We start from the raw sequence: 10,119 nt of genomic DNA on the forward strand, positions 1-10,119 counted from the left end.
AGCTCTATGATGCCCTCTTTGGCCAGGTCACTGACACTGCAGAGGCACACTGTACTTGTAGTGGATCCTATTTGTTTTTATTTGGAATCAGGAGATAGCTTAGCCTTCTGGCTTGCAGGCCTGTGCCCACGTCACCTAGTGACTTTTAACCTACTTAGCCTGCTCTGTTTTTTGCGCAGTTATTGAATTATTTCTTCCAAGATTGCTGCTATGTTAATAGTTAGGAAGATGTTTTCATTTCATGTTATCAGTGCCACTCTGTAAAGGTGTCACTATCCTCGTCAAAGATAAATAATGTGCATAGGTATTCACATTATGTACTTTCCCACTTTTGTCGGACAATAACATAATGTACCTTTTCAGAGAATTGTTTATATAATTGCCTCCCCAAGCATGCCTTCTTATCTATTGTTTGATAACATACCTGTGTAAGGAGTCCTACTAGATTTGTATAAATACATCTCACACAGACAAGATTATCAGAGGGATTCCTACCAGACGACATCAATGCTAGCTATGCTACACGTCGCCTTGATGCAGACCAAGCCTTCGTGTCCCCACGGAGTCTGATCTAGAGACCTCATTCCAAGGTAACAAGGGTTTGGTGCTCTTCTCATGAACATGGAACTGGCAGATTAGGTTTAACACACCTAGCGCTCTTTAGGTTAGAGGTTAGTTTCATTACGCTAGGGTATTAGGGTCTACTTCACATCTATTTCACATCTCATGTTATTGCAAGATGGTGGGGGTCTTTGTATCCATGACTCTCATTTTTGCAATTCTGTGTCTTGCATTCTTCATTATCCTAATCATTGCAGCCCATGCAATATACAGTAGATTGCAGTCTTGTTAATAAAACCTATTGAAAACTTTACTGCATCTCCTTTATTGCCTGTGCGTGACTGAGACTTGTTGCTCATGTGAGAAAAAGGTCATCTCCGTTTAACCACGACTCCCCTGAGACGTCACGCTCTTGAGTCTATGCATAAAGGCTGCCACAAATCACCTTTCACTGTTTGGGTTTTATTGAGGTACTGCTTGTGAGCCGGGAGGGTTGGGCCAACAGTTGGGACTTGTTGTAGGATTGCCCTAGTTACGTACAAACAAAAGTGCTGGCATCCCTAAACCAACAGCCTTGCCTAGAGCAAGAGTCCAACTATGCCATACTAAAGTCAACGTGTGCACATCTCATAATCAGAAATAGTGACTTATGCATTACTATGTGTCACACAACAGAATCTACTCATCAGTATCACACCTATTAATCTCTCTGACACCTACTCACTGCTCATATGCTAAGTCCTGTATCAAAGATACATCTGTATGGATGTGTCATGACACTGAAACACACTTTCTCTGCTAAATCTCTCTAATGGACTCTCACACATCACCCACATTTCAAGGTAAATGGGATTCAAAATAATCAGTGTGAAAGCCTTCGAAGCTCACAATGTAAAGACTCTCTGCAGAATAGGTATGCCTCTGCCAGGGGGTCCCCCAAAAGGCTGGGGCCCTGGGCCACAAACCACTTTGCACATGCCTCAAAACCTCCATATACACACAACCTGTTGCTTGAAGTAGATCAGGGACAACCAATAGCATAACCAAGTGCCATGCATATGTGGATACTGTATCAGTACAAATTATGAATGCAAACACATCAGTAACAGCATTTGTCACATATTTTGATAATGTAGGCGTAAGATACACACATGAAAATGGACAAATGTCAATACAAATGTCTACAGAGGTATGACAATCTAACACCCTCCATGTGTGGATAAACAATCTCTAACTTTCACACATTAAATACATAACCAACCTACATCATAGGGAGAATTGGAAGGAAAAGGATGTTGACATTGGCCAAGCCAAGCTGGAATATTTACCATATGAAATGCCACCCAACGCAATGTCAGCCCTAATTGATATTCATCCCACGTATCCATCCATTGAACATTTCTCCTTGTCCTGAGTGATTCCAGCACTGGTTCCAAGGTCAGATCATACTAACCACATCACATGGATCATCAATCAGGGTGAGCCAACCACAACTGTAGTCACACATCTCAAAGTATCCAAGAACATCAAACTGGTAAAAAAGTAATGGCCGGACTAATGTGTACTAGTCTTCGTTAGTCTTCCGGACCTTAGCTCCAAGAGGCTTTCAGGCATTTGTTGCACTTTATAAATCTATTGATATCAATATATACTAAAACAAGCAATTTTAAAAACATTTTTACAAAATCATTGCATGGAGTAAAGCAAAGGCCAATGGTCAGCCCATGAACATGATGTGTAGTCCATCACACTGCTGTGCCACTAAACCTGCCTCTCATGACACTGACAGGGGAACCTCTCCAGGAAGGGGCATCAATTGGCCAGTCCAGGCACTTCAATGATGTCACTGGGGAGGGATGGAAGAGGTATTGGGAGGGGTGAGTTTGGTTTTTGGAGGGATGGACCTGACTTTGGAACAGTTGTCTTTGGTTTTGGGTGGGGTTTTGGTCTTTTTAGGGGTGTGACTGGGTTTAGTGTGGGTTCAAGTTTCACAGTGGCAGATTTCGATGTGGAAGGGATTGGATCGGGTGTGGAAGAGGCCCTTTTGGCTTTGGGAGGGGGAGTTGGCTGTGACAGGGTTAAGGGCAAGGACAAATAATAAGCTTTCCATGGGAAAATGGGTATGATGTTCATGAGGGAGTAGGAGTTGGGAGGTAGAAGGAGTGGAAGTGTCAGGTGTGGATGGGTGTTTTTGGTGCAGGTTTCTGTGTGTCTGATGTATCTTGTTTGTGTTTTGTAGGTGTCAGTTGTGTGGACATTTGCATTTTTTTGTCATGTGTGATGTGGATGTGTTGGGTTTGCTGGGTGTTGTGGATGCTTATGGTGGTGCAAGTGTGGTGTGTGGTGTAATGGAGGTGGTGGTGGATGGGTCTGTGGGTGTGGTGTCTTGGGAAATGCTCGGGTGGTGATGGGTCTGGTAGTACAGGTGTGGTGTCTGGGTTAATGCTGTAATGCTGGTGGCGGTTAATGGGTCTGTTGGTACAGGTGTGGTGTCTGGGTTAATGATGGGGGTGGTGGATGGGTCTGGTGATGTGGGTGTGGTGTCTGGAGAATTCTGGGGTTGGGATGGGTATGTTGGAGTGGTGGTGGTGAGGCAGGTCAGTGTCTGGTGAGTGATTGCATGCATGTATGTTGTTTGGTGTTTCTGTTTGCATGTGCTGCTTGGGGCTGTTGAAGTGTGTGCATGCATACATGTAAGTGTGCTTGGGGCTGGCATGGGAATAGGGAATTTGAATGGGGAAGAGGCAGGAGGTGGGTTGGAAGTTAGGGACTGGTGAAAGGTTGCCATGAGGAAGGATGCCAGTGTCTGAAAAGATCTCTGCATGGCAGACTTAGCACTGTGGATATCTTCCAGGTAGGCCACCATCTATTGCAGATGCTTGCCCTGCATCTGGATGGCATTCAGTAGTGCCGTCTGACCCACAGAGATGTTTCTCAGGAGGTCAATAGCCTCCTCAGTCAGGGCAGCAGGAGTAACAGGAATAGGGGCTCTGGTGCCTGGAGTGAAAGAGATGCCTCCACTGTTAGGTGAATGGGCCTGGTCAACTTGGTGAGGAGCAACAGGGATGGTAGAGATGGAAGGGGGGTGGCGGACAAGGATGTTATGGGTACTGGTCCTGTGTGTTCCGCCACCAATAGGGAGTGTCCGCTAGAGGTTGATTCTGAAGATGACGACGTTGAGTCTGTGTCCTCTGTGGCACTCCCCTCAACCTGTGAGCCACTGGCTCCCTCCTTGTCTGTCGTGTCACGACCAGAGATACTGTGCCCAGCTGCTTCCCCACAGATGTTGGCCCTGTCTCCTCTGCTTGCCTGGGATAATGCTGAAATAACATATAAAAATAGGTTTATTGCAAGTGCCAGAACACACTTGACCAACGGCTTTGATCACAGAACATTAATAAATTGTACAGAGGACTCCAGCTATAAGGTCCAGTATAGTGGCTCCAACATTACTAATAGCACATGCCTGCTACATGGCCTGTAAATAGTTGTTCACAGTGAAGTCAGAACCATAGACAGTTCCTATTGCATGAGTGAAGTTGTCTGATCACCATTCTCATGTATTTAGCAGGATACCTGATAACCTTGCATAGTTTGTCTCCTGTAATATACCTTAGCAACCTGATGTCAGCAAATAGTATGGCAATGACAAATTCATTTCTACGGATTCTACACAAGGCCCTGCAATCAGCAAATGTTCTTATACCTAATACCACATCATGATGAAATGATGGTCAACTAATACAGCTATGTTACAACAATATGTACTGTAGCAGGAATAGGGTAACATAGAAATGCTAATATGTCCATAGTCAGAATAGTCTCATGAAATTTGTACTTAAGTAGCTTCACTATGTATCACATGTAACACAATAAAGTAGACTGGAGACAATCTGGGTGAAATATCTTGGAGATTTGTCTACAAATACCCACAACAGAGTGAGCAGTAAAGCTTAGGGACATTCCCAGTCCAGATTGGTACTGGTGGGAACACCATTATTACATTGCATACCTAAAAGCCAATACTTAATTGTTGGTTGTTGAGGCTCAGGGAATGTCATGCAAACACAAATTCCATTGTATTACTGAGTGTAGACAATCACAAATGATTCCTACATTTGTGCATGTCACTTCCTGATGCATGACACCAGTCAGTGAATGAACCTTGACAAATCAACATGTGCAAATCACATAGTTGAATACTTCCACATCAATGGCAAGAAAATTCACATTGTGACAATTTAATGTACGTTTACCTGTAACGTCCTTCATTGCCTCATCAATTGGACCTGATCAATGGCATTGAGCAATGGCTTAAGGTAATTGTGACCCACGCACCAATGTCTACATACTCCTGTCTGTGGTAACACATGAACAATATACCCATCACATATAACTATTTCTAATACAGCTTGGCCTGCACACACATTTGTGATGGAATCAGACACAAACCTATGAAGACATGCCGATCATGTATGAAACAGTGCAGATGATACTGCAAAAAGGAAAGGTATGCATGCCAACATGTAGGCACTAATACTGATGGAACCAGTGATGTTTGCTAACTCATGTTACTGTACATTTACCACTTACCAAGGGTAAGTATTGCTCAGTTACTGCACCTAGAGTGCACTGTATACTATGTCACATGTAAGAGGGTCACCATTGCATGAGACCCAATAGTGAGGTAGTATCCCTCTTGACACAATGAAGCCAAGTGGCCTGTTGGGTACAATTGTTACCCACAATATCAAACAACATGAGCTGATTAATCACTTTATTCAGCCAGTAAATTGGTAGTGGACCTGCTGTGTCCCTGGTCATAAGGACAAGAAGCAAAGCATACCAGCATGCACCTACTGGACATACACAAACAGTAACTCTTCTTGTGCATCACACATGAGCCACAACAATATTGATGTGGAAATACCTCCCTGTAACACACAAAGTTGGCAATGTAACAAGTACAACTCTAGCCAGGACTCACCCCCTTGTAGCTGCTGTTGTCCCTCAACTGCTCATCAACCTCAACCTCAGGGTAGGCCACACCAATATGCAGGCCATTAGGGGGCTCAGGGTCCTGTGTGTGCCCTGTTGGGTGGACATCCCCAGCTGGACCTCTGTGATCTTCTGGGTCCAGCATTTCAGGTCTTCCCACCGAAACCTGCAATGGACACTGGACCGGCAATAGATCCCCAGGGTTCACACCTTCCGGGCAATGGCTCTTCAAATGGCTTGCTTCTGATGGCCGTTGATCTGTATGGATGCAAGAGATGAATAAACAGATCATAAATGCTAATTTTAGGATATCTGTATGGTTGACACACATTTTGTATACACTGAGCACCAGCATTATTATATAGTTATGAAACACCACACACCATTTTGACCTTCTGAAAGATAAACTACTTGTGCATGACTGTACATACGCCTTTACTGCCAGGCTAATAAACAATGCATGTGATCCATACAGTCTGGTTCCATAGTATAGACTACATCCTAAGACTTAGATGGCAATGGAAGGGCTGGCTTGTGTGTCACTGGGAGCTTCCTGTCTGGACATGTGTGGACATGTGTACTACCTAATGTGATATCATACTACGTCTGATTGAGTTTGTCTGGTATGCACTGCCATCTCAGGACACACCTTATGTCATATGTGGCACTGTTACAGAGATGGCATTCAACATATCATTGTATGTCTTATTTGATTGGTTGAATGTAACAAAGCTGGTGATTCACATATCATAATCTCTTCAGATAGACCTGTACAATGCAAACATGACCTATATAAACGTGACAACAGACCTGTGGGAGTAAGGGGCCTGCCATTAGTAAATGTCACACATTGACAATGTGGGTCAATATAAAAGAACTTCAGGTCTGGGGCTTATCTCAGTTACCATTCCAACTGTAGTCTATGGGAAAGCAAACATGGCTACTACTGATTCAGTAAATTCATTTTGGGAAAATCCAAGGATCTGCTCAGTGTATCATTTGTATTGCCACAGTAACTCTGTCCCAGCCTGGGCCAAGGCCCATACTGGGAACAACTCATTGGCAGGCCTTGCTCTCTGCAAGCTGAGCATACTGAACCCACATGAACACCACGTTTCCACCACTTCAATACATAAATGTACATCTTGTGACCATCCAATATGTGACCTGAAGCTTGTGTTGCACTCTGAAGGGGTCTGTGATGTATAGCTCTCTCTCAGACAACAGTCTGGGGAAGCCTGATCTAGGCTATGTGATATGTGGGACTGTACACATAGATAACATCATCCTCAATAGCTTCTAGCAGCATACATACGCAGCTCATACTGTCATGCATATATATGTCTTTGCTCATTTACCATGATCTGATTAACAAATTTATCATAGGTACCCTGAAATATATATAGGCATAGATATATGTATGCAACACAAGTAGGAGCAAGGGCTTATCACACATCACAGTAGTGATGTTCTGTACACAAAGTGCAGGGCACCCCAATCCATTACGTTGTTATCCTATGTAGGGACCACAAAACGTTACAGCAGTAATCTGAATTATTCACTCTGGGACTCAAAGGCACCTTGTAGCCTGTGGAAATGGAAAGGATGGAGTTGAACAGAGAAAAAAATATATGTGAGATAGTTACCTGTTCCTCTGGTGAGCCATAGAGCTGGCCATACAGGGGAAGGACCTCTTCAACCAGTTTCTCCAGCTCCTCTGGAGAGAAGGCAGGGGCCTTCTCACCTGCTTAGCCTGGCATCATTGCTCTCAGAGGATGCAAACAGCAGCTAAAATAGAGGAGGTGTTGATAGCTGTGGTACCAGGCGGAAAGTGAATTATTTTTCAAACCAGTGGGTGGATGTTGGACAGTAGACAATTATTATGTGAATTATATGTAATGCTTTCAGAACCAGTTATATTTTGTCACATGACATTTGGCTTACTCTTCATATATGTTACTCTGCACACTGTGACCAAAGTTCTAAATTGTCTGCACTCTACTCCTGGGTACCCTAAGAGAGAGGGGAGATAGCCTCAAGTGTACTGTCAATGTCCAGACCTTCAGACCATGGAAGAAAGGGATGTAATCAATAATCTTTTTCTGAATAGGCAAACAATGCAGAATTCATGTCATCAGCTGGAGCCTGATCTCCTGCCTCAAAACACTGATCCCACATGTATCCCACCAATTGTGAAACTTATGGCAGTACTGCATTTTCTGGCCACAGCTTCCTTTCAATATACAGTAGCTATATCGGGTGTATGTCACAACCAATGCTCAGTGGTGTTAAAAGACGTGCTTTTGGCAATGATGAAACACATTGACCACTACATTTGGTTCCCCAGATGTGAGAACTTAGCCAATGTGAAGGTTAACTTCTTTCGATTTTGTTGTCTCCTGCATGTGGGAGCCTTATTGCCTTAGTACCTCCAGACATGAGCAAACAAGTCTATTGGAACAGGAAGAACTTCCATTCTATCAACGTGCAAGTTGTCTGCTTACCGGATTTGTATATCTCAAATGTCTGTGCCTGTTTCCCAGGTTCAGCCCATGATTCCTCCACACTGCAGAACAGCACCATACCCCAGCTGATGTCTCAACTACTACCGGGGAGGGCCTGGCTTGTTGGTAAGTATGATCTGTCCTAACATTCTGTGTGTAATGTCAGGTATTCTGATCAGAAAAGTGTGTGAGTTATTGTAGCAATTGTGTCTTTCTTACATCTAAGAGACTCAACATATCCCAACTGTTCTTGGTTGTTGACACCTCTGAGGAATCCAACACTGCAGGGGAAGTCTGCTTCAATGAGGCCCATGGAAGAACACGGCGGCCAGTGGAGCGGGCTTTTGGGTTCCTGAATGCCAGATTCAGATGCCTGGACAAGACTGGGAGAGCCCTCTTCTACTCATCCTGGAAGGTGTGTCAAATCACAGTGGCATGTTGCATGCCCCACAACATCACCCATCGACGAAACATCCATTATATCGCAGAGGATGGAGACCCTGAAGTGTCATCGTGTGAGGATCCTGAAGTGTCAAATGATGATGATAGTGGTGAAGAGGAAGGAGCTGACTTGTGTTAAGATCTCTTCGACAAATTCTTCTCATGAGTGTAAGTATGTTGTGAGATGTCATGACTTTGACTATTGAAGCAACTCTTGTTGTGATGATGTGAGGAGTATGTTTAGGGAAAATATAAAAAAACTGAAGCTCTGGCAAATTCTGGGAAAGGTGGTTGTGCAGGAAGGTTTTGAGACAAGCTAATTTGTTGGTGTTGCTTTCTTTAGCTTAAATTTTTGCCTGTGTTCTCCAGAAGGTTACTATGTGACTTGTGTCATATGTATGGTTTCATAGGTTATCTCTTTGTTTTGGTGTGTTTTAGGTACTTTCACAATGGCGTCTTCATTTGGACATTTCAGGGCTGTGACATTAGCATATGATGCTTTTGAGACATACAAAGTAGACATGGATTATTCCTGGGAATGTCTGTCATAGACTTTGGGTATACAAAACCTGTACCAAGACAGTTTGCTCAGTGATAGGATGGAAGTTAAGACGAATCTATTGGATTTGTTCCTAGTCATTTGGTGGCCATAATGCATTATGTGTGTCATCATATGCCCAAACAATATGTTGTTGTAGGTCCAAATCATGCTAGTCTCCTTCACATAGGCTAAATCATCACTTTGTTTAAACTGTATTTAGTTGTTGATGTGTCTCATTATTGTATGCCAAAGTGCTTGTGGCACATCACTGACATGTGTTTGTGACATTCTACCAGATGTACAAACACTGGATTGTAAGCCCCTGTGATCAGAAACTGTTGTACTGCCATCTTTTTGATTCTTGTTTTAAATGATGTGGGATTCTGTTTGGCTCCAGCTGATGACATAGAACAATTTTATTTCGGCTATTCTAAAGGAAAATGTCTGATGCATCTCCTCCTTCCATTTTGTGAAGGTCTGCACCTGAAAATGTCATCAATGACGCAGGATATTTGAGTCATGTATGATTAGCTATGTTGATGACTTCAGCCTATGATTGGTACAATGGAATAAAGATGTCATAAGACGAGACACGTGTATGCATGTGTTGGTGTGACATGCTTGTGATCTTGAGCTAAACATTGTGTGCATGCCACCTCTCCATGCTTACACAAGTAGCTTGTTTTGGTATTGCAAAGTTCACATAGTAGTACATATACACATTATTATATGTGAGATTTACTGCAGCAGACAATGAGATTGTGACTTGTGTATTTATTAAAGTGTTAAAGGTGAAAAGATAAATTGTGCTTAAACGAACAAACAAAAAAAAGTGAAATAGTTAGTCATGGTGGATGAAACCCTAGTTGTTGATGCCAAATTATCTGAAGTCCAAAGTCCAGAATACTACTCCCATCAGGAAGGGAAAAGTGTCTAAAACTAGTACACCTAGTGAATGTGTTACACACAATGGAAGAAATTAAGGTTGAGTTTTTTTGCTGGCTGTGGTGGGTGTCTTGCCATCAGCAATTCCTGGATTTTTGCATGGATGTCCCCACTTGCAACAGCGGGGGA

This window comes from Pleurodeles waltl, chromosome 1_2, assembly GCF_031143425.1.
Source record: "Pleurodeles waltl isolate 20211129_DDA chromosome 1_2, aPleWal1.hap1.20221129, whole genome shotgun sequence".
NCBI classification, from domain to species: domain Eukaryota; kingdom Metazoa; phylum Chordata; class Amphibia; order Caudata; family Salamandridae; genus Pleurodeles; species Pleurodeles waltl.